The sequence below is a fragment of the Telopea speciosissima genome, chromosome 7, assembly GCF_018873765.1.
Source record: "Telopea speciosissima isolate NSW1024214 ecotype Mountain lineage chromosome 7, Tspe_v1, whole genome shotgun sequence".
In the NCBI taxonomy this organism is placed as follows: domain Eukaryota; kingdom Viridiplantae; phylum Streptophyta; class Magnoliopsida; order Proteales; family Proteaceae; genus Telopea; species Telopea speciosissima.
In genome coordinates, this window is record NC_057922.1 from 48,729,697 (window position 1) to 48,752,982 (window position 23,286).

Consider the following 23,286-nt stretch of genomic DNA (forward strand, 5'->3'; position numbering starts at 1 on the left):
TTCTCCTTTGGTATTCCTCTACTATCGAGCTGCCCGGCAGGACCGTGCTGCCCAAACATGGTGCTGTGTGTAATGACCTCCTTACCCCCACTTGGGCATGGCGCTCGGGCAGGGGTAAGGCAGACATTATACGTAGTACTGTGTTTGGGCAGCATGGTCCTGCCGAGCAGCTCGGCAGTAGAGGATCTGGATCCATTATTATTTGTTAATTGGTCTTTCTATCCTGTTCAGGTACTTCGAGGCTGCTTCCAAGATGGTTGCAAGGGCCGAGAACGATGGGTGCAAGTGCGGAGCCAACTGCACCTGCGATCCCTGCACCTACAAGTGAGGATCGGAGAGGGATAACTTATAAACAAATAATATATAGAAATAAGGTAGGATTTTTTGGATATTGTAAGTCCTACTAGTTGGGTGTTGCAGTTGTTTCATGATTGCTTTTGTTACTATATTTCCATTCAAAGAAAGTGGTTTTTAATGAAAATGGGCGTATCTTAACCCTTTTCTTCATTTTTAGATTCTTCTAATGCGTTACTGGCTTTTGAAGTTCTACTATTGTATCCTCTTTGAATCTTTTGTCCTTAAAATTGAAAACTGTAGATGCTATGAGGCTTGTGATAGGGGGGTTTTCTTGTCTCATCTCAGGGTGTGGATGGGGGTGGATTTGGGTGATTTTCAGTAATCGACATAGCGTCATGTGTTTTTTTACTTGGCTTTGGGTTATTTTCATTAACCTTCAAGGCATTAGGAGGAGAGAGCTCCAGGGGGATAAATTCTAAATTTTGAACACTTATTAAACAAGATCTCTAAGATGATGCCATTAAAGTTGAACTTAATACAAAAGGGTTTTGATGATTTTCACAAGATGTGGTAAAACCTGTGGACTTCATTTGATTGTAAGGGGAATTAATGGAAAGGGAAGTGAAATTTTCAAATTTAGTAATATAATCACGTGGAGTAATGATTATTAAAAATTTTATTTTAACTCCCAATCATTCCATATTTGGGTAAAACTTGTTGGTTTCTTCCTCACGAAAGTAAAAGAAGAGGGACCCATATGACTGACGATGAGAATGCTAATGAAATGACTGTGACGATGAGAATGATAATGAGATTTGCAAAATAGGTCAGCCACAAAATTGAAGAATTATCCTTGTTTAACAAAAACGATAATAACATCCGGAACAAGAGAATTAAGTTTAAGACAAAGAAGGAGAAGAGTCCACGGCCAAGCATCGTTGATGGGGCAAGGAACAAGACCAAGCACATCTAAATTTATTTTATTGTTGGTAAGAAGTTTCTCTCATGTGTACACATAATTACAGAGAAATTGATATCCATGACATTGTGCACACACAGAAAGTGGTGCATATAGAATGATATATAATAGTGTGATGATGTTCTTTCTATCAAGAGGAGAAGGAAAGATATCAGCCCCTAATAAACTAAAAAATCTCATTCAATCAAATTTTTCTACACACTCTTATTGGCCCTACCTCATGATACAGGCGTTACTTGACCAGATAATGATCTTTTGCCCCCTTTCATTATTGCGAGTCTGGAGGATGGGATATTGTACACGTTAGTAATTAAGACACTAAATCTACTCAGTAATTTTTTAATAAACCTTTTGATGGTCATCATGTCAAAGTTTCTTAAGCGACTTGGTACCGCTTAGTGTTCTTCCAATGTCTAACCATTTTACATATTGTAGCAAAACTAGAACATAAATACTAGAATTTCAAACCCCTCCTATCCAAAAAAAAATTTCAAATTCCAAATAAATAAATAAAATAAAAATCAAGTAGTAGAATACGTATTAAATTAAAGAAATCCTTTATGACACTTCACAAAAAGCTCTCCACAAAGGAATTCATGACTTATTTGGAGATTAGTGCTTGGATCAAGGGTGGGACCCAGCTAGGTTTCTTATGACCATATTGCATGAGGGAAAAGCATTTAGGGTTTTTTATTTATGAGAAAATAAAAACTATATATTACTTGTAGGGCAAATTTACATCAAGGTTATACACAAAATTGGACTTGGTGTTTAGTGTCTTATCGGCCCGAAAACACAATAGTTTAGTTAATTTGTAATTATGACAAAGACAAAAGGATACTTCTTTAGAAATTTCCGCCACCTACAAAAAGAGATTAATGATTTCCAAAGGCCACGGAGACTGGGATGGAGATGGAAGAAGACCGGGCAGATTCTTGTGAGAGCACCAAACTTCTTTCATCTTCAACCCTAGTTCCGTAGCATGATCTAATCCTGTAAGAATTCCAAAATGTTCTTGTTTCAAAAAGTGAGTCGGATATAAAGTCCCTGCTGCGATAAAAATAAATTTTTGCCTTTAGCAAAATGCATGAGGCCCACCTTAATGACCCTATGCTCCTAGAGTCGTGTCCTACACATATCAACATAGGAAAATGTATTGTAGGTAAAATCGGAAAAAACATATCAACATCATCATTTGTTACATCCAGGGGCGAAATGAGGGGGGAGAGATATGTAAATCCTTCATCCAAAGTTCCACCTTCCTCATAACCAACAGAGGATTAGGCTTAATAAATCTGAAAATAAAATTATTTCTGGTTTCCCAAATAAAATAACAGGTAATAACAAAAACTGAAAAAAAAACAAGTGAGGGAAGGCTTATCAAGCTTGTAATTCATCAAAGTAGAAATGCAGAATTGTTCCAAGGAGGAATGACTGATAAACTCTGTTCTGAGACCCAACGGACTGGCTGCCCAAATATGTTTAACCCAATCATAGGTGAGGAAAATGTACCACTGGGTCTCGACACCAGTGCCATAGAAAGCACAAGTGCAATAGATCTGACTCCATTTCGAAATTTTATCCTTAACCGGAAGGCCTGCATGTAATACACGCCAGAAAATGAGGGAAAGAGAATGCTACTTGGTCATGTGCGGTGTACGGGCAGCTCGGCAATAAAGGACCCCGACGCTTCTTAACCTCCAGCAAACTCTATAAATAAAAAAGGGAAAGAGAACGCTACTTGGTCGTGTGTGGTGTGCAACTGCTGGGCATAGTCATAGGGCCATGCAAAATGACTACTGCACTCTTAAGAGATTTCCGCCTTTCCATGAGGCCACAATGGTCATTTTTCGTACTGCCATGTGTCTTGGCGTAGGAGCCGCGCACTACACGCGACCAGGTAGTGCTCTTTTTCCCAATTAGAAAAAAAAAAAGGAGAACCTGAACTGACCTAGGATTGAATCAGGCTCTAGTCATTCAATTGAACCCAAACTCGGTTCTTGTACATTAAGGCATCACATACTGGGAGCTGATGACACATGTCTCTTTTTACTTCCACACATGCCCCTCTAACGACCTGTATCATCACAAAATTGTACACAAAGAGTCCAAGATAGTCTGGAGCTGATCCGGACTCGAAACAACCTATCCAAGAAAAAAAATGGGAAAATATCACGTACCTCCCCTGAGGTATGACTTAAGTACACTTTCACCCGTCAGGTTTGGGAAATTCCACGTACCTCTCTTGCTTTCCAAACTAAGTAATAAAAACACCCACTTCATTAATTGTAGACATTAAACGTTAGAATTTTGATTTAAATGGCCAAATTGCCCTCATCTTTTTCCCCAAATCGTTTCCCCAAAACATAAAACCTTAAATCCATTATAGGGTTTTAAACCCCACCTGTCGGCTTTAGTAGCTGCCAAACCGAGGACCGACGGCCTGGATGTTTTTTTGTTTTTGTATCAAAGCTGAACCAATCTTAGCTAATACAGCCTGGGTCCAATGCAAGCCTGTTATAATCATTTCCTCTCTCTTGTCAAATTATTATTAATATTTATATATTTTCTCTTATATATAATACCTTTATTAAGAGGAGAAAAAGAATATACAGGAGAAGGAGCTCCAAGCGAGAATTAGCTAGAGAACTCTGAAACAACAAACGCTCAAAGGCATAAACATGGAAAATACTAGGGCTGCAAGAAGGTCGGGTTGGACCCGGTTTTTAATCCCCCAATCTTGAATTCCTTTAGCTGGGCCTAGGCCTAGCACAACCCTAACTCAGGACCTGGAAAATCCAACCTTGACCCGCCCTCAGGGTCAGGTTGGGCTGACCTTGATTGGCCCTGATCATGGAGTGGGGGAAAGGAGAGATGTATGGATTAGACTAAGTTGGGCTGGGTCAGGGAGAAAACTATCAATTTTACATAATATAACACTATAATAAACTATGTTATCACTTACTATTTTCATATATAATATATTATATAACAAAATATGTGTGACATTTAAAGTTTATAATATATATATATATATATTTTATAATATATACAAACAGGGTCGGGCTGGGCCGGGCCGAGCTCTGCACGAGGCCTCAACCTTGGCCCGACCCTACCTTGACTCAGGGCCAAAAATTTCCAACCCTGACCCACCCTCAGGGCTAGGTATCTCCGCCCAGTCCCTGTTCGGGCTCAGGGCAGGCCAGGGCTGATCCGGGCCGATAGTGCCAAACTTGCACCCCTAGAAACTACAATAGGCTTTGCTATTACTCAAACATAAAAAATTCTACAAACTCCCAAGGCACTCACCATAGGTTCAAGACCTTAACACCCTTCACTAACACAATTACTAAAAAGTGATCACAATGGCTAAAAGGCCAAACACAATGTTACCTTTTAGATAGACAGATTTGCCAGTGCTAGCACATATATTGATCCTCTTGCTCAGATGCTCTTAGCTCAATTGTTGATTGATTTGCAAGTTGAAGTTCACAGCATTTCTTTGCTCAATATCTCATATGATTTTCAAGTTTAGGCACAAGAGGTGGTTGGAACACGTAAATGTTTGAATTTTTTAAACATAATATCAAGGACATTGCTGTAAATGGAAGTTCCGGATCCCATGCATTCCAAATGCAGCAACGACCGCAACTTTCTTGCTGTACATAAGCCTTCTTGAATCTCTTTTATATCACCATCCATATACAATAATCTCAAATGAAGAACATCAGAGTTGTTTTTTTAACTCTGCAACTCCAACAATTGCATTGTCAAACCTTGAAAGAGAATGTGCCAGATCAAAAACAAGATCATGCATCTTGAACTGAAATATCTCACCAACATCTTTCTCGGTGTCTTGAAAGAATGAATTGCACAACAAATAGTTGATGAATCATTTCCAATATCTTCCATTGGCCTACCCCCTACGTACGGATGGTTGGAGGAACCCTAATGCCATCCATTGTCCGATTAGTACATTTTTGGGGATATAAGCACCCTTTGAAAAAATCGAACAATATAAGAAACATTGTTTCAAAGGTGATGGCAGGTGATCATAGCTCAATTTTAGTGTAGGAAGGATTCCATCGTTATCCATAGGTAAAGCCCAAATCTCACTATTCTTTATTGATAACCACTCTTGTTCATTTTTCTTGATACGCATCAAGCCTCCTAATATTTTTGCCGCTAATGGCACACCTCCACACTTTTTCACAATTTCTTTCCCTATTGCCACCATTTTTGGAGTCTCTTCGATAAGCCCCTCCTTTTCCAAAAGCTGTATTCTTGAGAATGGACCAACAGTTATCTTTTGAAAAGTTTTTAAGGTGGTATGTAACAAGTGTGCCTATCATTGATGCAACTTCAACAACAATAGTAGCAATGATTTTGCTACCTCTCGCACCAATTTTTAATGAAGTCTTAAGCATATCCCATTGCTCACTGTCATCATTCCATATATCATCCAATACAAGTAAAAACCGCTTCTCACACAACTCATCTCTAAGATTCCTCTGTATCACATCAGCAGATGAAAACTAACACGTTCTATTGGTAACAGATTCAGTGATCTCTGTCAAAATTTTCTTGGCATCAAAATCTCTAGAGACATGGACCCAAATTCTTTTATCAAAATAGTTGATCGACAACAAGACCATCATTGTAGACAAGTTTAGGAAGTGTGGTCTTTCCAAGCCCTCCCATTCCAACTATGGGAAGGACCGAAAGAATAATATCTTGATTGTCAAAGCTAGTTAACATGTTTACCATCTCTGACTTGTCAACATCCCTTCCTACCACCACAGACTCATCTACAAAAGAGAATGTCTCTATGGTGGTGGTGGTGGTCCTTCTATTTTGAAGATTTGTGGGTAGTATAGAAGCACTTGCAAAACTGAATGAATCCATGTAACTTTTAATTTCATCAAACTCCTTGTTTATATTCTTGATCTTTTTAGCCATCTTTGACTTAAAAGGAACTGAAATTGAGTACAAGAAGAAGTTGCTCACCTTGCTGTTTGTCACCTTCAGTCTTGTGGTTTGGTCTCACCGTCTCCTTTTCTTCTTGTTGTTTTTCAGCATCCACTAGTAATGCTTGGATAGCAGTCACAGTGAGTATTAACTTTTCCAGCTCTTCCTTGACATTCCACACAAGCCCAATCTCCTCGGTTGCCATGGAGATCACCTGCTTCAGGATCTCACCCACACCATTGACCACAATTCCGGCCTGCAACTATTTTTGCTTCAGCCATATCTCTCTCTCTCTCTCTCTCTCTCTCTCTCTCTCTCTCTGGTTGGGGAATAAGGAAGGATCGATGCTCAACTCTTGCAAGAGAATGAATGGGACTACTCAGAAGGGGTTTAATTAGAAATCAAACACAAGGATTTGGGAATTGAGACATAAATTCAACTTAGTCAGTCAATATGGCTCTGCTACTTTACTCTTTATTTCCCGTGGATCCTATGTGGTCTCTCTCTCTCTCTCTCTCTCTTTCTATGGGGCCGTTGTGCCAAAATGTAAGAAAAGGATATCCCCTCAGATAATATCTTGGAGGCCATGGCATGGGTAATTAACTGATACAGAATTACCACCTACCACTTTGTAACAGTAAAGAAGGGTAAAGCAATTTACAATGGGCCTACTCTAATCTACAAATTCAAAACCATAGATGCTTTTGAAGAAATGAAAAAGAAAGAAAAATATGTGGAATTGTGAATGGACCAAAGAAAGCATTTTTTTTTTAGAAAAGCTTTTTGGCTAACATGAAGACATTTCACTCGACTAGTACCAAAATCTTGGTCAGTTTAGAGACTCTGGATCTCAAGATAAACACTACTGCTAAAACTGCTATATTGTTGTTGTTATTAATTTCTTATTTTTTTAATAAATTGTAATGCTATTCCCCCCCCCCCTAAAACAGAGTGATACTTTGAAGGCCAAAATTGTTAGGTTAATTTGATCCGAATAGGGACAAAATCCCAAAAGCCAGGATCTCCATAGGGCGTCCAAGAATACAATCAAATAAATAATAGAAAACATGGATAGAACCGCCAACCTTGTTTCGCATCCATGGTGACGATGTTCGCAGCGGAAAATAAAGACCAAAGATCTAAGTGCTTTCCCTCTATTCCCAAAGTAACTGGCTTGATGAGAATACTGTATGCACATGGATGATGAACACGTACTGAATATCTCCCTCTCTGTCCAGAATGCACTCCTCAATAGAGATTGAGAATAATCAGTTGTTATGGGTAGAGGGGGGACCTAGCTCTCCTTATATAGTAATTCCTATAGGGTTCCTATAGGGTCTGACTCATCACAGTCCCAATAGGAATCTATCTACCCACACTAAATCCAGTCCACATAGGATTCCTAATATAACCCAATGACCTCCTTAGTTAGACCAATACCATAATTAGTCTGAATTTTAGGTTATTTAATATTAGTCCATATTAGGGAATAATAATTCTATTCTAACATTCTCCCACTTAGACTTATATTAAATCACTCATTTTTTAAAAAGAATTAAAAACAATTTTGACCAAAACAAATCACAGGCTAACAACCCTTTAAGAAAACTTTATGTGCACAATTTTAAAAACAAATTGGTTTAGAGGTCGTATTAGAAAATCAATCATGTACCATGGAGTTTTAAACACCGAATCATGGCGGTAACTGCATCTATGATCAAACGACACAAAGCCTTCCATGGTCATGAAAGCCCTCAACTCTACTAACATGGATGCAATGTGGTAGTGTGGCAACGTGATAATACTTACATAGTGACTCCTTATGTATTATCCATTTGTCAGTCCAAAATTTCTCTTCTTTAAGTAGCACAGGCTCACTAGAGAAATAATCTTTATGATTCCAACGAATCTGTATGTCTCATCTTGAATAACTCGAGTTTTACTTTATGTGTTATAAGACATACCTTTAGGCTAATAACTTAATGCCCCAGCCTTGCTTAAGGTTAACGCATTCCTAAAGTCTTTAAAATTAGATATATATACATCATGTCAATAAATGAAACACCCATGTGTTCAAAAAAAATTTGCATGCATTGACAATTGATATATATATATATATAAGCTAAAGTTTACCATACGATAAAAATTTATAGATGAAAAGAAACTTCATTTTACAATGGAGCAAAAACAACTCCCACTAACCAACCGCATCCCATGATGCACCTAAGCCCATGCTTATTACATGTCTTTCAAAACATAAGGGCGAAGACCTTCGGTTAGGGGATCTGTAACCATATCATCTGTACCAATATGCTCCACTGCAATGTCACATTTCTTTACTATATCATTTATGGTCAAATACTTGACCTTCATATGCTTAGACCCTCTAAGTCCTTTATTATTGTTTACATACAACACACCAGAGCTGTTATCACTATATATCTGGATGGTCTATCCACAAAATCTAAAATGGTCAACTACTTTATGAGATTTTTGAGTCAAATAACCTGAATATCAGCCCCATGGCATGCTACAAACTTTACCTGTATAGTCAAAGTGGTCACCAATGTTTATTTTGTACTGTTCTATGATACTGCCCCTCCTGCCATCAAGAAAACATAATCAGATGTGGACGTCCTATCATCCTCACAGCCAGCAAGGTCGAAATCTGTATGACCCACCAGCTTGAGTTCAGAAACGTGTCTTTATGTTGCATATAATCATTTGTCCCCTTCAAGTACCTCAATACTTTCTTGGTAGCAACCTAGTGGCTAAGACTAGGATCTTACTGATATCTGCTAAGAAGACCTATAACAAAGGCAATATCCGGTCTGGTATAGACCTATGCATATATGATACTACCTAGTGCGCTAGCATAAGGCACCTCATTATTTCATCCCTCTCAGCTTCATTTTTCTAGCACTGTGTCGAGCTCAGTTTGTCACCATGGAGAATAAAAACATTCTTAGGTTTGCAATCCAGCATGCTGAACCTCTCCTGAATACGATCAACATAAACCCTCTGAGAAAAACTTAGTAAACGGCGAGAACGATCCCTATGGATCTCAATGCCAAGGACAAAAGAAACCTCACCAAGGTTCTTCATGTCAAATTCCCTAGATAATAGTTGCATTGTGTTTAGAGGTGTAAATGAATAGCCGAAATCTGTTTCCGTATCCGTTTAGCACTATTTGAATCCGTCTGAAAGCTAAACGGATGCGGATATGGATAAGTTATAACTATCCGAAAAGCTATATTTACATGTAAACAGATAAAATATCCGATCCGTATCCGTGTCCGTATCCGTTTAGCACTATCCGAATCCGTCTGATAGCTAATCGGATACTAATGCGGATATAACACTATCCGAGCCGAATCCAATCCGTTTACAACCCTAATTGTGTTATATAACATTCCTAGGTCACTGCTAGCAAGCAGGATGTCATCTACATAAAATATGAGAAAACAGAATTTGCTCCCATTGACCTTGTGATATATACACTAATCCACTTTGTTTTCCACCAAACCGAATGAAGTCATGACACTGTCAAACTTCAAATACCACTGCTTGGAAGCTTGTTTGAGACCATAAATAGACTTCTTGATTCTACACAAGATGGTCTGAACCATCCACCGTAAAACCCTCAGGTTTAATTCAACAAGCTCCCAAACATCATTATGTTTAATCGATTACACATCATCTCTCATCACATCTAACCACAAATCTAACTGAGAACTAGAAACAACGCCTAAATAAGTAATTGGATCAATCACACAACCTATGTCGTAATCATGTTCTCCCAGATAGACCTCATAGATAGATGGTATAGCTGAATTTCTCTCCCTGATGGATTTCCGTAATGGTGCTATCACTGTCTATCACATCCCAAAACCACTCCTTGGGAGGATTAGGTAGGTGACCCGAATTGCACGCCGACAATCCACAAAATCCCATGGATCTAGAAGCAATTACTCCATTCACAAACACACATCCATCGTAATACAATAAGTACAACTCAGAGTACTGCAGAAACTATATTTACATTAAAAGAAAAGAGAAGCGTAGCAGTACAGGAAATGATGTTATATACAATAGTAAGTTGAATCATTCCCTCTCTCACACCCACAAATAGAACAGTAAAAGCTAATATATACATCAACTGAAATAAAAAGAAAATATACACAGGGCGAGGTAACTCAAGCTCTAAAAAGAAAGAAGAAAACTAAGAGCAGGAACGGGGATAAACTCCTGTCAAACAAAAAGGAGTCCCCAAAGCAAAAGCATTATCAAGACCCTTCACGGGTCATCATCAGAAACCACTGAGAATACTCGCATCAACGGTATGACCTCCGTCGGGGTCCATACCAATATCATCATAGCCACTATGGCTCTCCTCTGCGTAATAAGCCTCCCCGCCATAGTGACATCGACCTGTAGAATCATCTAATAGAAAAACACATATAACAGAGTGTGAGCCCCACTGAGCCCGTGAATGAAACATATCATCATGCATGTATATGCAACCACAATCATATGGATCCTACATGAAAATGCATTCCAGTTATTTATTATAAGGATGTCAAAATGGAACCGAAACCAAATATTAAAATCGGAACCGACCGTTTACGATCGAACCGAACAGCACCGCAGAAAAATGATCCGATTTTGATTTCATAGGTTCTTTTTCCAGTTTGATTTTGACTTTCACTGCAAAACCGCGGTTCTAAACCGAATAAGAAACCGAAAAAATCGAATAGAAACCGATACCTCTTACTTTAATACTAACTCATGCATCAATTGGATTAATTAATAACATATAATTAATTTAATACATATAATTATTGCATCAACTTGAAGCATAAATTAAGTAAAATGTCATGGGTTAACTATATATTATATTAGTTAAAGTATAAATTGAAAATTATGGATGATGCTAAAATGGATTAACAAAATCCTACTTTTTAATAGAAGAAATAGTTTGCACATCATGTGAGAGTGAAGAAGAAAAAAACATGGAAAAACAAAGAATAGGAAAGGAAAAGGACGGGTGAAGATGATGAATTTTTTATTTTTATCACATAGGCATAGGAAATATGATGAGTGGGGGGAGACCAGGAGAGAATGGGGAAACACGGGAATATAGAGGTATTGAAAACCAAGGTTGTCTTCATTATTGTTTCCCAAAACGACACTACACAAATCGCATGTAAACCGGTTGTGAATCGGATAACGAAAATCGCATAGAAACTGGTAAAATCGGACCGTATGAAAAACGATTCTAGTTTTGGCTAATTCCTATCTGGTTCGGTTTTGATTTCACCTTATCAAAATGTAAACCGCACCGCAACCGAACCAAATAACCAGAACCACATCGTTTGACATCCTTAATTTATTAGCCACCTAACATCATAACTAAGGCAGGTTAGTGCTACTACAATCCCCAATACATGTATTCTTAGTGCGGGGTTTTAACCCCTTCCCGCAATACACCCATTGAGTTGTCGGAGAGGACCAGTCAGCTCCCGCATTCATTCACCAAAGTCAGCCCGACCAGCCCTCTGTGATTAACCTGTGAGGCATCCGTCCCTTTTTCTCTTTTCTGGCTTATAGCTTGGCATATAGCCCATAATCACCATTCTGGTGCAAGCATATTTCTTTTCTTTTCTTTTTCTTTTCTCATATATATATATACGGTCACCCCCACAGGCATCCAACACCTTAACCCCTGTTGGCAAGGGTGCGTAGCACGGGTGATGAAATGCTAACCCCATGTCTATATGGCATCGTATGAGTCAGGCGGTGTCAACCGCCTCCCATTCTACGGGCTACCACAAGCCTCATTTCCAAGCCGGCTACGGCATCTAGTCTAGCATTCACAATCAGCATAGAATATTCAAACACAATTTCCAATAGTCAACACAAAGTTGTATTGAATTTATAAAATTTATGAATTAAATGTGTATCATAGTATTAATATTATAAAATTAAATTCAGCATATTATTTATGTTACATCTACATACGCGATGACATTCCACTCACCTTGGTCTGATTCTATAAGTTCAGTTGCTGTTTCAATTCCGACCGGTGTCTGGCAGTGCACCTCGAGCACGGGATCAAATCCCAAAGTATTAAATCAGAAATGTGTTATAAAATATTAGAACTATTTTTGGATGTCCTAGTGTTGATCTAGGCTCACTGGTCTGACTCGGTGCTCATTATAGTATCACTTGGAATTCTTTGGGTCTTGCACTGGGCCTTGGGACCATGTCCTGGTGCATCATCCGGAGAATGTGGTTTAGGGTCAGGAATGTATTTTACCAGTGTAATACGTAGTACATGGTCCCGACAGTCTCACAATTCAGTCCTTAGGTCAGAAGTGTAGCTGGACCATCTCTGGCAGGGTTGCCAGGCCCTGTGGGGCCCACTTGGGTACCCAAAGTGTAAATAATAGTGGATAGATGTGAGGAGGGATATTTTGGTCATTTACCACCTCCTTACACTATTCATGGTCCACAGGTGGAAGCCCCCATGGTCTGGTTTGCAAAACAGCCCTTTTTAATTCTTTGGGCGATTCACTAGGTGATGTGTGCATCGCCCAGTGCATCACCCAGAGCTTGTTTGCAACGTGAACAGGCTCAAAAACCTGTAATTTTCACCATAGGCTATGCCTAGGTTGACCCATCTTGCATGTAGGGTTGTTGTGGATCCTATGAGGAGTGGTTTTTAGTGGTCCACATGGATCATGACCTGGGCCCACCATCTGGCAGCCAGGAGCTGTCCAGTCAGCACAGAGAACAGTTATCCAGCATAAAGCCACGGTTTGGGCTACCTGCAAGGACAGATTTACGTGCCAAATCATTGCAGCAGGCTGTCCCTGCCAAGATCCAGACAAGAACTAGCTTGCATGCACAGATCCAAGCCCAAATTGCCTATTCTAGGTGTAACAGGGCAGTGCAGTCTGGCGCAAAGGGACAGATTTCAGTCCCAAGTAAGAAACAATAGAAAATTCCTAAGAAAAAGCTCAGATCTTCCATGTAATATGTTTGCATGTTAGATCTGAGGCAGTACATGGCAGCCCCCAGGTGATCTGGGCTGTCCATGACCAGTTTCACCTTCAAAACTCAGAGATCTAAGGGAGGAAACAGTAAATAGCAGAAGCAGCAGGTAAGGACATGGTTGTATACCTGAATTTGAGCTGAGGTTGCTGCTGGAGCTGAATCTGGAGGCAAGGTATGCTCTCCCCCTTCTTCTCCTTCCTTTCTTCTTCTTTTCCTTCTCCTTTTCTCTCTTTTCTCTCTTCTCTCCCTCCCACAATTTGAATAGTAATAAGGGTTCAAAAATTAGGCTGAGACCCTCTATTTATAGACCAGTCATAATTAGGTCCTATTTGGCAGCCTGGCCACACCCCTAGAATGCATTTTTACAACTGATTCTGGGCCATTCTGGCCACTCTGGTTGTCCAAGGGTAATTTGTGGTGCCCAAGACTCCCATCTACCTCTGGAGGGTGTCCATGGTCTGTATGGGTGGTTTCCACATCACTGCTGTTTAAAATATTGAATTTTACCACTCTGGGCGATTCACTGGGTGATGTGTGCATCACCCAGAGAATACATCAAGGCTGTAACTCACTGTGCTTGCACAGGGGCTTGGCCCATGTTTTAGGCCTTATACCTATACCTCTCCCAGGGTCAAATGTACCTCTTTCCAGGTGTGGGCCCCACATTTATGAGGAGGAGAGAGATTACTTAGAGTTTATGCAGTACATGATGCTGTGGATAGTGTAACTGCATGGGTCTGCAATCCATCTTCTGACAGGTATGTAGGAGGACATCCTTGGGGGTTCTCCATTAAATTCAATCATTGGAGTGATGCTCCACAATGTGCCAGGGATTCCTGTCCTTCATTCAAATTCCCAGCTAGTCAGAGACAGGTTTGACACTACCTCACCCTGAATCTGAGGAATCTCAGCTGGAACTGCATCAACGATAGGATCCAACCAGTATAGTTTCCCTGCTAGAAAATGAAAAAAAAAAAAATTTGTTAAAAATGAGTAAGAATGAATTATTACAATAATAATAATATTAAAGAGGAGAATTGTATGATAGCCATACTGCGGTGGAATTGGGGCCACACCAAAAATCTCGCCCTATGTCTGGTCCTCTTGTGCACCTACGGACCTTGCACTGACCTTTTCCACAATCACACATTCTTAAATGGTCCACCCACATAAAAGAAGACATGTGAACAAGGCATTTGAAGAATTTTCTTCCCAAATTATTCGTCGTAGTTGATGTAAATATGTCACATCGACTTTGACAAATTTCACATCTATCAATAATGTCCATCTGGGTGCATTGGAAATTGAAGAACATAAGTAAATAGCAAACGATCCAATGGCAGATTAAGAGGTGAGAACTAGAAAAACAGAATCTGAGATCACATCTAATATTTGAGGAGATTTTTCAAAACCCCAGATAATAAAAGGCTTGGATCAGCCTCAAATAAAGGTCGAAGGACCTTATTAGGGAGGGCAATAATGCCTCAATATATTAGGAGATAATCAAAATTATTATCTCCATGTCAAGCATAAAACAATGATAGAAACAGAAATGAAATATATACATAAAGCTGTTCTTAAAATGAAGCAAACAGTACCAAGAGTAATATTGTTCCAAGATACCATTGTAAAGACAACTACCAAAGAAATATAAACATAAACTCATAAGTTCATAAACACAAAGTCACAAAATATCCATGTCAATTGCTTAATATCTCAGAAACAAAGTGCATAGCGCACTTGGTAGCTAGTGGTGCGTAAAGGCCCATTGCTAGCAGGAGGTCTTGAGTTCAAGTCTCCTGGTTCACATCCTATATCCCCCTTACCTATCAAAAAAAAAAAAAGTCATAAGTTTATAAACCACTCTTCCACCCAAAGCATCAAATAAAATTGCCCTTCTACCCAATCAGTCGAAGCTAATACTCAATCATTTGAGGCCTCTTTTCAAAAGGGGTAGTGAAGAAGAGATTAGCCTTATCCTTCTTGTCCAACAAAAACTCTTTTATAACCATTTGTTTCTCAAAGTCAATCCCTGAAGTGGCATCAATTGCTTCATGTAACTTGGTTGCTAAATTACTTTCCCTGGTTGATAAAAGATATTGCCTTTGCTATCATTTTTAATGGATTGGCAACCTTATCAACACCTGCTTTCTTTTTATTTGAGTGGGTTTATCTTTGGCCAGATGTAGAAGCCCTTTTCTGTGAATGGCTAGTACTCTGATTGAGAGTGGAACTACCTTCTCCTTCAAGATCCAAGTCTTCAGTCTCAAGGTTAATATTATCAAATGTCATTTCTTGGAAAGGCAACTCAAGATCTTCATCATGGGCTGTATCAACAGGGTGTATGGATTCTGCCCCTGTGGCTACTTCATTGCCCAGCCAAATAGCTACTTCTACATGAATTGGTAGAACTCTATGCTCTTTCCAATATCGTTGCTCCTTCTTCTGCCAAACATTCAAATATATTATTATTACAGCTTACCATATACATAAGTTTATAAACTTTGAAATGATCACCAATACTACCTTCTCATTCGATAGGCATTCCCTATGGGGCTTTCAGCCCAGCTACTAAACCATCTGCAACAGCATCTCTTACTAGAAATCATCTGAGTGAATGTGTTAGCAAGGACCAAGCACTTCCCAACAGACTCATCTATCAAGATGGAGGTCAGGCCAATCTGTGATGCTATCAAACAAGTAAAGCAGTTTAAGATACCAAGAATACAAGTCTGGACACATTGTAAGGCAGTCTTCAGCAATGTCTATGATCGCTGACCGTGGAGTGTTTACCCTCTCTTGTTGAAAACTAAGGAATTAGCTGTCATTTGATTGTGTCAGTTAATGTATCACGGGGCCTCAGTAAAATATTCTATAAAGCAACCAGCAGTAAAATCATCCATAAAGCAACCAGTAGTAAAATATTCCATAAAACAACCAGCAGTAAAATCATCCAAGACTTGGATGATATATAGGACTAAATCTGAAATTTCAAACTTTGTTGATAGAGATTATAGGTAGTCATCAAGATATTGTTCAAGAGTAGTGTTGTGATAAGTTTTCTAATCTATTTTATACAGTTTTGATAGGTAAAGAAGCTGCCTAAGCACACAAAACAGTCATAATCAAAAGGGATAATAAGAAAAACAATCAAAGAACAAGTTTTCACAAATTTCTGTCCAGGATTTCCAGCCTATTTCAATATCAGAGTTCCAGTGTTCATATATGTGCATATCTGGATTAGGCAGAAAAATTAATATATATTGTCGCAAAAATAAAAAATGGCCATTGTCAGGTCATCTTTTTGTTGGGGAAATCTAGCCATCGATCCATAATCCAACATTACAATATTAATTAATTAATGGCTTCATCATAAAATTAGACTTAGATAGACATCATGATCGATCACTCACTATGACCCAAATATGTACACAGATGACAAATTCATTAGAACCCTACGGTTATTGAGAGAGAGAGAGAGAGAGAGAGAGAGAGAGAGAGAGATTTTACCGGTAAGAGAGTTGCAGTCTTCGATTGAGTTGTAGAGAGGGTTGAAGATGTTAGGGTTACAAAAACGAAGGAACGAGAATGAGACCGTGAGAGAGAGAGAGAGAGAGAGAGAGAGAGAGAGAGAGAGAGAGAGAGAGGTTATCTGTAAGAGAGAGGTTATCTGTAAGAGAGAGTTGCAGTCTTTGATTTAGTTGCAGAGATGGTAACGATCATGAGAGAAACTTGGATTCGATTTAGTTGCAGAGATGGTAACTAGGTTGAGTGAAGTTCTCTCGATTTGCAATGGAGTCGATTTGCCTGGCCTCTGAGTTGCAACCAGGCTGGAGAAGAAAACGAGATGGTTGAGAAACCTTAGCAATGGAGCTGATGTTCAATCCCAATTTTTGGAGTCCACTAGAATCCATCCTATTGTAAGAACCATGGATTCTGAAAATCCAAATTCCCCGACAAGGGGGTGGTTCTCGTTCGAACCGAATCTCACCGGTGAACCCTAAAGTAATGGACCCTGATCCCTCCTAAGAGGGTAAACGGGTCAGTAGGAAGCCGCCACCTAGAAAGGGTCTAGGGCCCACAGATTTCTCCCACGGATGGGGAGAGACTAATGACTCAATGGATAAAGGTCGTGGTCAACCCAGATCATCGGACAAGTGTCAAGTTACGGACTGGGAAGGTGTTAGGCACCCAGTCCGCCTGGCCCAGAGCCGGTCATCCTTCTTTTGACCATTTGCTTGCATAAGTCTTACTTGCAACCCTAAAATTAATTGTTCTAGATCTAAGTCATCCTAAAACTGAGCACCTAGGACTAGGTATCTATGTGCAAACTAGGCAACCCTATACCAAGTTCCTATATCATTCTACCCTAGGGTATCAAATCGACATAACAAACAATTAAACTAATTAAAAAAGATGAACATATATACAATCTAATCACATCAACATATGACTTAATTATTCTAACTTGGCTAGACATAGCATGCATGGAGTTCACACAATGAAAGCAAATCTACATATCCTACTCATGCCAAGTAAGCAATAAAAGAATTGCTAAACAACTACGGGCTAGATGACGGGCTAGCCCAAATCCCATCCTATGCGCCTACGTCCCCTGGGATCCCAACATGCAGCGTGTTTCAACTCAGGCCACTAGATGGGCATTCTCACTCCTTCGCACATGTTCTAATTCTCTACCCAAAATTGATTTTAGAAATTCATTTGGAAACCCACAACCATGATTCGAAATTGAATGAATTGAGAAAGTATAAATTTAGATCCTAAATCGCGAACTAAAATGCACTCATGGGCCCAAGACAATGGGCCCGAATTCTCCCCTCAATCCGAACTTGGTTGATGGACCAATGCCCAAATCGAAGCTAAGGCCAATTGGCCCCAAATCAAAATGGGCCAAAATTTGAAATATAGCCCACACCCGAAATCCGAATTAAACTAAACCCAAGTCTTATAATTTCGAGCCCAAGCCCAATTTTTAATTGATTGATTTATTAATGATGGAGGCCCAGCCTGAATCTCGGCCCAAAATCACAATGGGTTTCCCAAGTCGACTCAAAGAGAGTCCTAAAGCCAAATCGGTCTAACCTATGGGGTTCATATGACTCAATCCGATATGGGCCCAGGACCATAAAGACAACCAGATTTGGCCCAAAGCCCCAATCAAATCTTAATAAACACAAGCCTTAATCTATTGATGGATTATGGGCTCAAACAAAGCTGCTAAAAGAAAATAAAAGACTTTCCAAAATTGGGCAGTGGGATTTGTCAAACGGGCCTAAATTGGGTGCACATAATCCATTACACCAAAAGGTTCAGGTTTTAATCATATGGCCCATTATCCGAAAACCCATGCCTAAAACATATATTCTAAATTAATTAGCTAGGAAAAAACAACAAAATCAAAGAGCCAACACATCTGATTTTCTCCAACCCACCGATCCGAATCTTGCAATGTCCCAGATTCAATCCAAAAGGGAATCCGAACAAATGATGGATGGATCAAGATTTGGGCCATTGCAATCTTTGGACCCATGGTTTGAATCGGACCAGGCCCATATTCAAATCCATCGATCATCACCATTTCGTTAAGAAAAAAGCAAATAAAAACTGAAAATAACATCAATAGATAAGCTGAAATGAGTTGTAGCAGAACAAGAATAAAAAGCAGCAGATGCAGGATAACAAGCACATATAGACAAGAAGCAAGAACAAGCTAATAAGCAAAATAAAAGCAAGGATAAGGCAGTAATAAGCATCAATGGAATATAGACAAATAGAATTATACTAAACAGAAACCATACTATGCATGACAACAAAAGGGGCAAAGAAATGATAGCAGAGAGCATTTGAATGTGAGGAAAAAAGAAACCGAAGCAATTTACAGCAAATATAACACCTCACGGGTTCAAAAATGGACAACTAAATTGAGAGAAATAGAACGAAGAAACATAAATGGACTTGCTCACAGAAAACAGGAAAAATAAATAAAATGATTAGGGATAAGATAGTATATCTGAGGTCTTCTTGGAGCTCCCTACGCAATCGGCAACACCCAGAAAGTGGAAGGAATTATTACAAATTGGGGAATAACGTGGAGTGGGAGTTAATTACACAAAAAGAAAAAAAAGAAATCAAAAGGAACAAACTGAAATAAAACTATAATCACTGGAATAAAGTTCGAAGCCATCCCGCTTCTCCCTGATCCGATCCTTGCTACAATCGATCGTGGAGACAAAGCACCCTTGCCGAGATGACGGATGAAGACCCACCTTCGATCGCAGAGACTCCAAGTAACAGCGACAGGACAAAGAAGGAGAAGTAAAGAAGCAGGAGACGATGACTCACAGGAATCTTCTACCCTGGCTCAGGGAAGCCTCAAGCATTTCCGTCTCAGTACTCTTTTCTCTATCTACCTCACCCTCCCTCTGCTACTCTATTTTCACTCTCGATTTCCCCCTTCTCCCTTGATTTTCTCCTTTTTCTCTTCTACTCTCCGTTTTTCTCTCTTTTTTAATCCTCTTTCTCCTTGCCTTTTTTCGTTTTTTTCCTCTCTGTGTTCCCTTTGAGAATGACCATCCTTCCTCTCTCGTTTTTTTTTATTTTATATCTTTATCTTTTCGTTGCCTTTTCCTTAGAGAATCACGGCTCCCCCCCATCTAGATTGGAATCTCTTTTCTTTTTCAATCGTTATCTCGCCTCCTTTTTAGGGTTAGAGGAGCCCTTTCAACGTTTTCCCAACTTAACCTCCTTTATTTTAGATTTTCTTTCTTTCCCCTTTTTTATTTTCTTTTATTACCCTCCCTTATTTTAGATTTTCCTTCTTTCCCTTTTTTAGTTTCCTTTATTACCCTCCCCCTTTAGGTTTAGACATACTTTTTAAATGGGGTTCCCATTTTTACCCTCTTCCTTAGGGTTTTTTAAAAATTCTTATTATTTTTCTTTAATGATTTTTCCATTTTAAACCCCCACCTTTTAGGTTTTTTTTTTTCTCTCTTTACTTTCCTTTATGGGCTTTTCCATGGGCCAAGTCCACGCACTCTCCTTTTTTATTTTATTTTGTGTACTTGAGACAAAAATTGCCGGTACTCCATGTGTCATCATCACCAGGGAGGGTGTCAAAAATTCAGTGTCTATACCTATATGTATGAGGGCCCAAAAATCTGGACTCGTTTTGGAATTCATCCCTAGGGGTGAATTTTTGTGGATTCTAAAAATTACACATAAAATTGGATTCTTGTGGATTATTAGAATCCAACATGGAATCGTGTTCCGAGAAATCAAACACGCGAAAAATTACGGAATCCAGATTCTTAAGAATCCGACTCCTCAGAATCCTTCAACCAAACACGACCTTAGATATCCTCCTTAGGGTACTAGAGCTCTGATACCAATTTTTGTTCCCAGGGTGACACTGAGAGAGGAGTGAATCAGGATCACAAAATTTCTCCTAAATTTTTGTGCTCACTATTGTTCCCTAATTATCGCTGAGGATTCCTAATATGATGGCATTCACAACCCTAGTTAGTTAATTCACATTTTAAAAGTGAATAAAATGACATTTTATATTTTTCTCGCTTAAAACACGAATGACCGAACTAAACTCAAAGGCCAGGGAAAAATGAGAACGTTTGTGCTTTACGTTTTAAACGCGTATAAAACATGTTCCAATTTTTTTATTTTCAAAAAAAAAAAAAAAGATACTGTAAATTAAGACTTGCACAAATAATTTTGAAATTTATTATTAAAGTCTATAGAACTAATGGGCATAACATAATATTAATTAATGATAATATTTGGCCCTTAAGCCCATATACCGAGAATCAATCCTATTATGCATTTATGCCTCAAAAGCCTCTACCCACATTTGCATTTTATAAGAGACTACTCAGTTTATCTCTTCATATATTGTCCGATGTGAGACTAATCAATTTTACTTATATCGCCCTTTATTAAGGTCGAATCTTTTAGGCTGCTGCAGGTTTTATGATTGCTCACCATATTTTGGAGCCGGAGGTCATGTCTATAGTCTCTGGTTTGAAACATGCTGTCATACTAGGTTTAAGAATTTTTTAAGTCTGGGTTTTAAACAAGGATGTTCTTCACTATGTTCCGAAGCCATCACAGGATACATGGTCATGGAACATCTTGCCCCTATTGTTTGATCTCCATACTCATGTATAGGATGACACTCATTTTTTGATACCCTCTAACATGACCTTATGTTTTTAGATGGCACCATTTGCGTGGAAAGCTATCCACAGTCATCAATATTTTTGTTTTAATATGGATGATGTAGATACTTTTCTTTTATCCTAAGTAATTTATTTTTATTTTCATAAAAAAAAAACTTAGTTTACCCATTAATAGACAGAAGGAATGAGTTTTAGCTTGAGATTGGTGATGTTGATGCTTTCAATGTCATTGATGTTATAATATTATACTTGTAAGATCTATCATCAGTCACTCAATTAACCTATCATACAATCAATAAACCAATGTAAACCTCAATGTTTTAATATAAAATAAAATCACAAGAGATTAATTGATAAGTGAAATGATAATAAATAAACTTTTTAAATAATTGGATGTTATGATTATTAAATGTAGATATTAGTTAAGTAATAATCCTCAAATTAGATATGTATATTGCCATTTTTTGGTACCGTAATGTTCAAATTTAAACGTTTAAAACACGTACTATTCGTTTTTGTTCTTTTGTCGTTCTTGACGTATTTGACCGTATTTTTTACCATCCCGTTCAAGTTTTGATCCGTTTAAAACACGTCCATTCCAAACACAATTTTTTGTCGTTCCTGTTTTAACTAACAAAGTTCATAGCACACATTGACACTCACCCACACTACTCCTACAAGAGTAGCACTACTCAACTGACATTGCACAACCTCACATTGCTACCCAGAGCTGATGTAACTACTATCAATGGGTTGCAGTAATTGTTCTAGCACAACCACACAAGCAAACTGTAATGTTGTCACTTTCTTACACGGGCACTCACAACTGTATGCTGGTCCTCAACGAATCACACATGTGTATGCACATCCGCACTGTAAGGTAGGCCTATGCACACCCACTTTGCATACATGGTACTTCAATATACAACACAATAAAAGCACACACAATAGTACACAAGATATACGTGCTTCTACGTGCACGGAGTAATGGTCACACTGATCTCAGCGTCTACTCATCATTAGTTTTCACCCTTGATATACAAAGGCAAGGTCTTCACTCATTTAGCTATGTATGTAGGAGACCGCACCCACGATAAAGCTATTTAGATAGTAGTAGCTACCAAGGAACACCTATCCCTATGTCCAACACCTATTGAATACCAATTACAAAATAGGATTGGGCTTATAGATAATGCCCTACAATAAATTCCTTCTACCCTAGGTGTTTTTAACAGTTGAAAACTTATGGCTAGCATATGGATATGGAAACAAGGAAATACATTTGATACAAGCAATGAAAATACTCATAACCCACTTGAATCAATTCCTGGTACCTGAAGTGATTCTTGTAGCTATGGAAGGCTTCCTTGGCAGTGGAACCCTTCTCCTTCTTGTTTACTTCTCTTTCTTTTTCTTCCTTGGTGTTTTCACAAACACTTTGAGTGCACACACAACACTTTCTTTCTTTCTATTTTTTTTTCTTCCTTTTTCCCTCACTTGCAGAAGCTATCAAAGTCTTCAACAATGGCACGCACACACTCACCTTCTTCTCTTTTTTTTTTCTTTTTTTTTTTTCTCTCTTCTTTCCTTTCCTTTTCTCCATTTTCTGTTCTCTTTTATGGCATACACCTCTCTATATCAACATGAATGCACAACCACCATTCTTTAAATCTTCAATGGAGCATAAATTCTCTCTTGAATGGAAGGTGGATGAGGTTGTATGCTTGGCTTTCTCTTTATCTCTTTTCTCCTCTCCTTTTTCTTTTTTGATTT

The 23,286-nt window shown here is 38.7% G+C and overlaps 1 long non-coding RNA gene across 2 annotated transcripts; it reads right to left on the bottom strand.

Moving 5' to 3' along the window:
* Positions 1-264: 264 nt before the first annotated feature.
* Positions 265-21,904, bottom strand: LOC122669219. Of its 2 annotated transcripts, none has more exons than XR_006333982.1 (3): positions 21,892-21,904; positions 7,539-7,544; positions 265-345 (listed from the first exon to the last, which is right to left on the bottom strand). It is a non-coding gene; the product is annotated as an uncharacterized LOC122669219 (long non-coding RNA). The 2 variants fall into 2 exon arrangements; XR_006333983.1 differs by lacking the exon at positions 21,892-21,904 and adding an exon at positions 20,856-20,887 and having other exon boundaries at positions 7,539-7,542.
* Between the last annotated feature and the right edge of the window lie 1,382 nt (positions 21,905-23,286).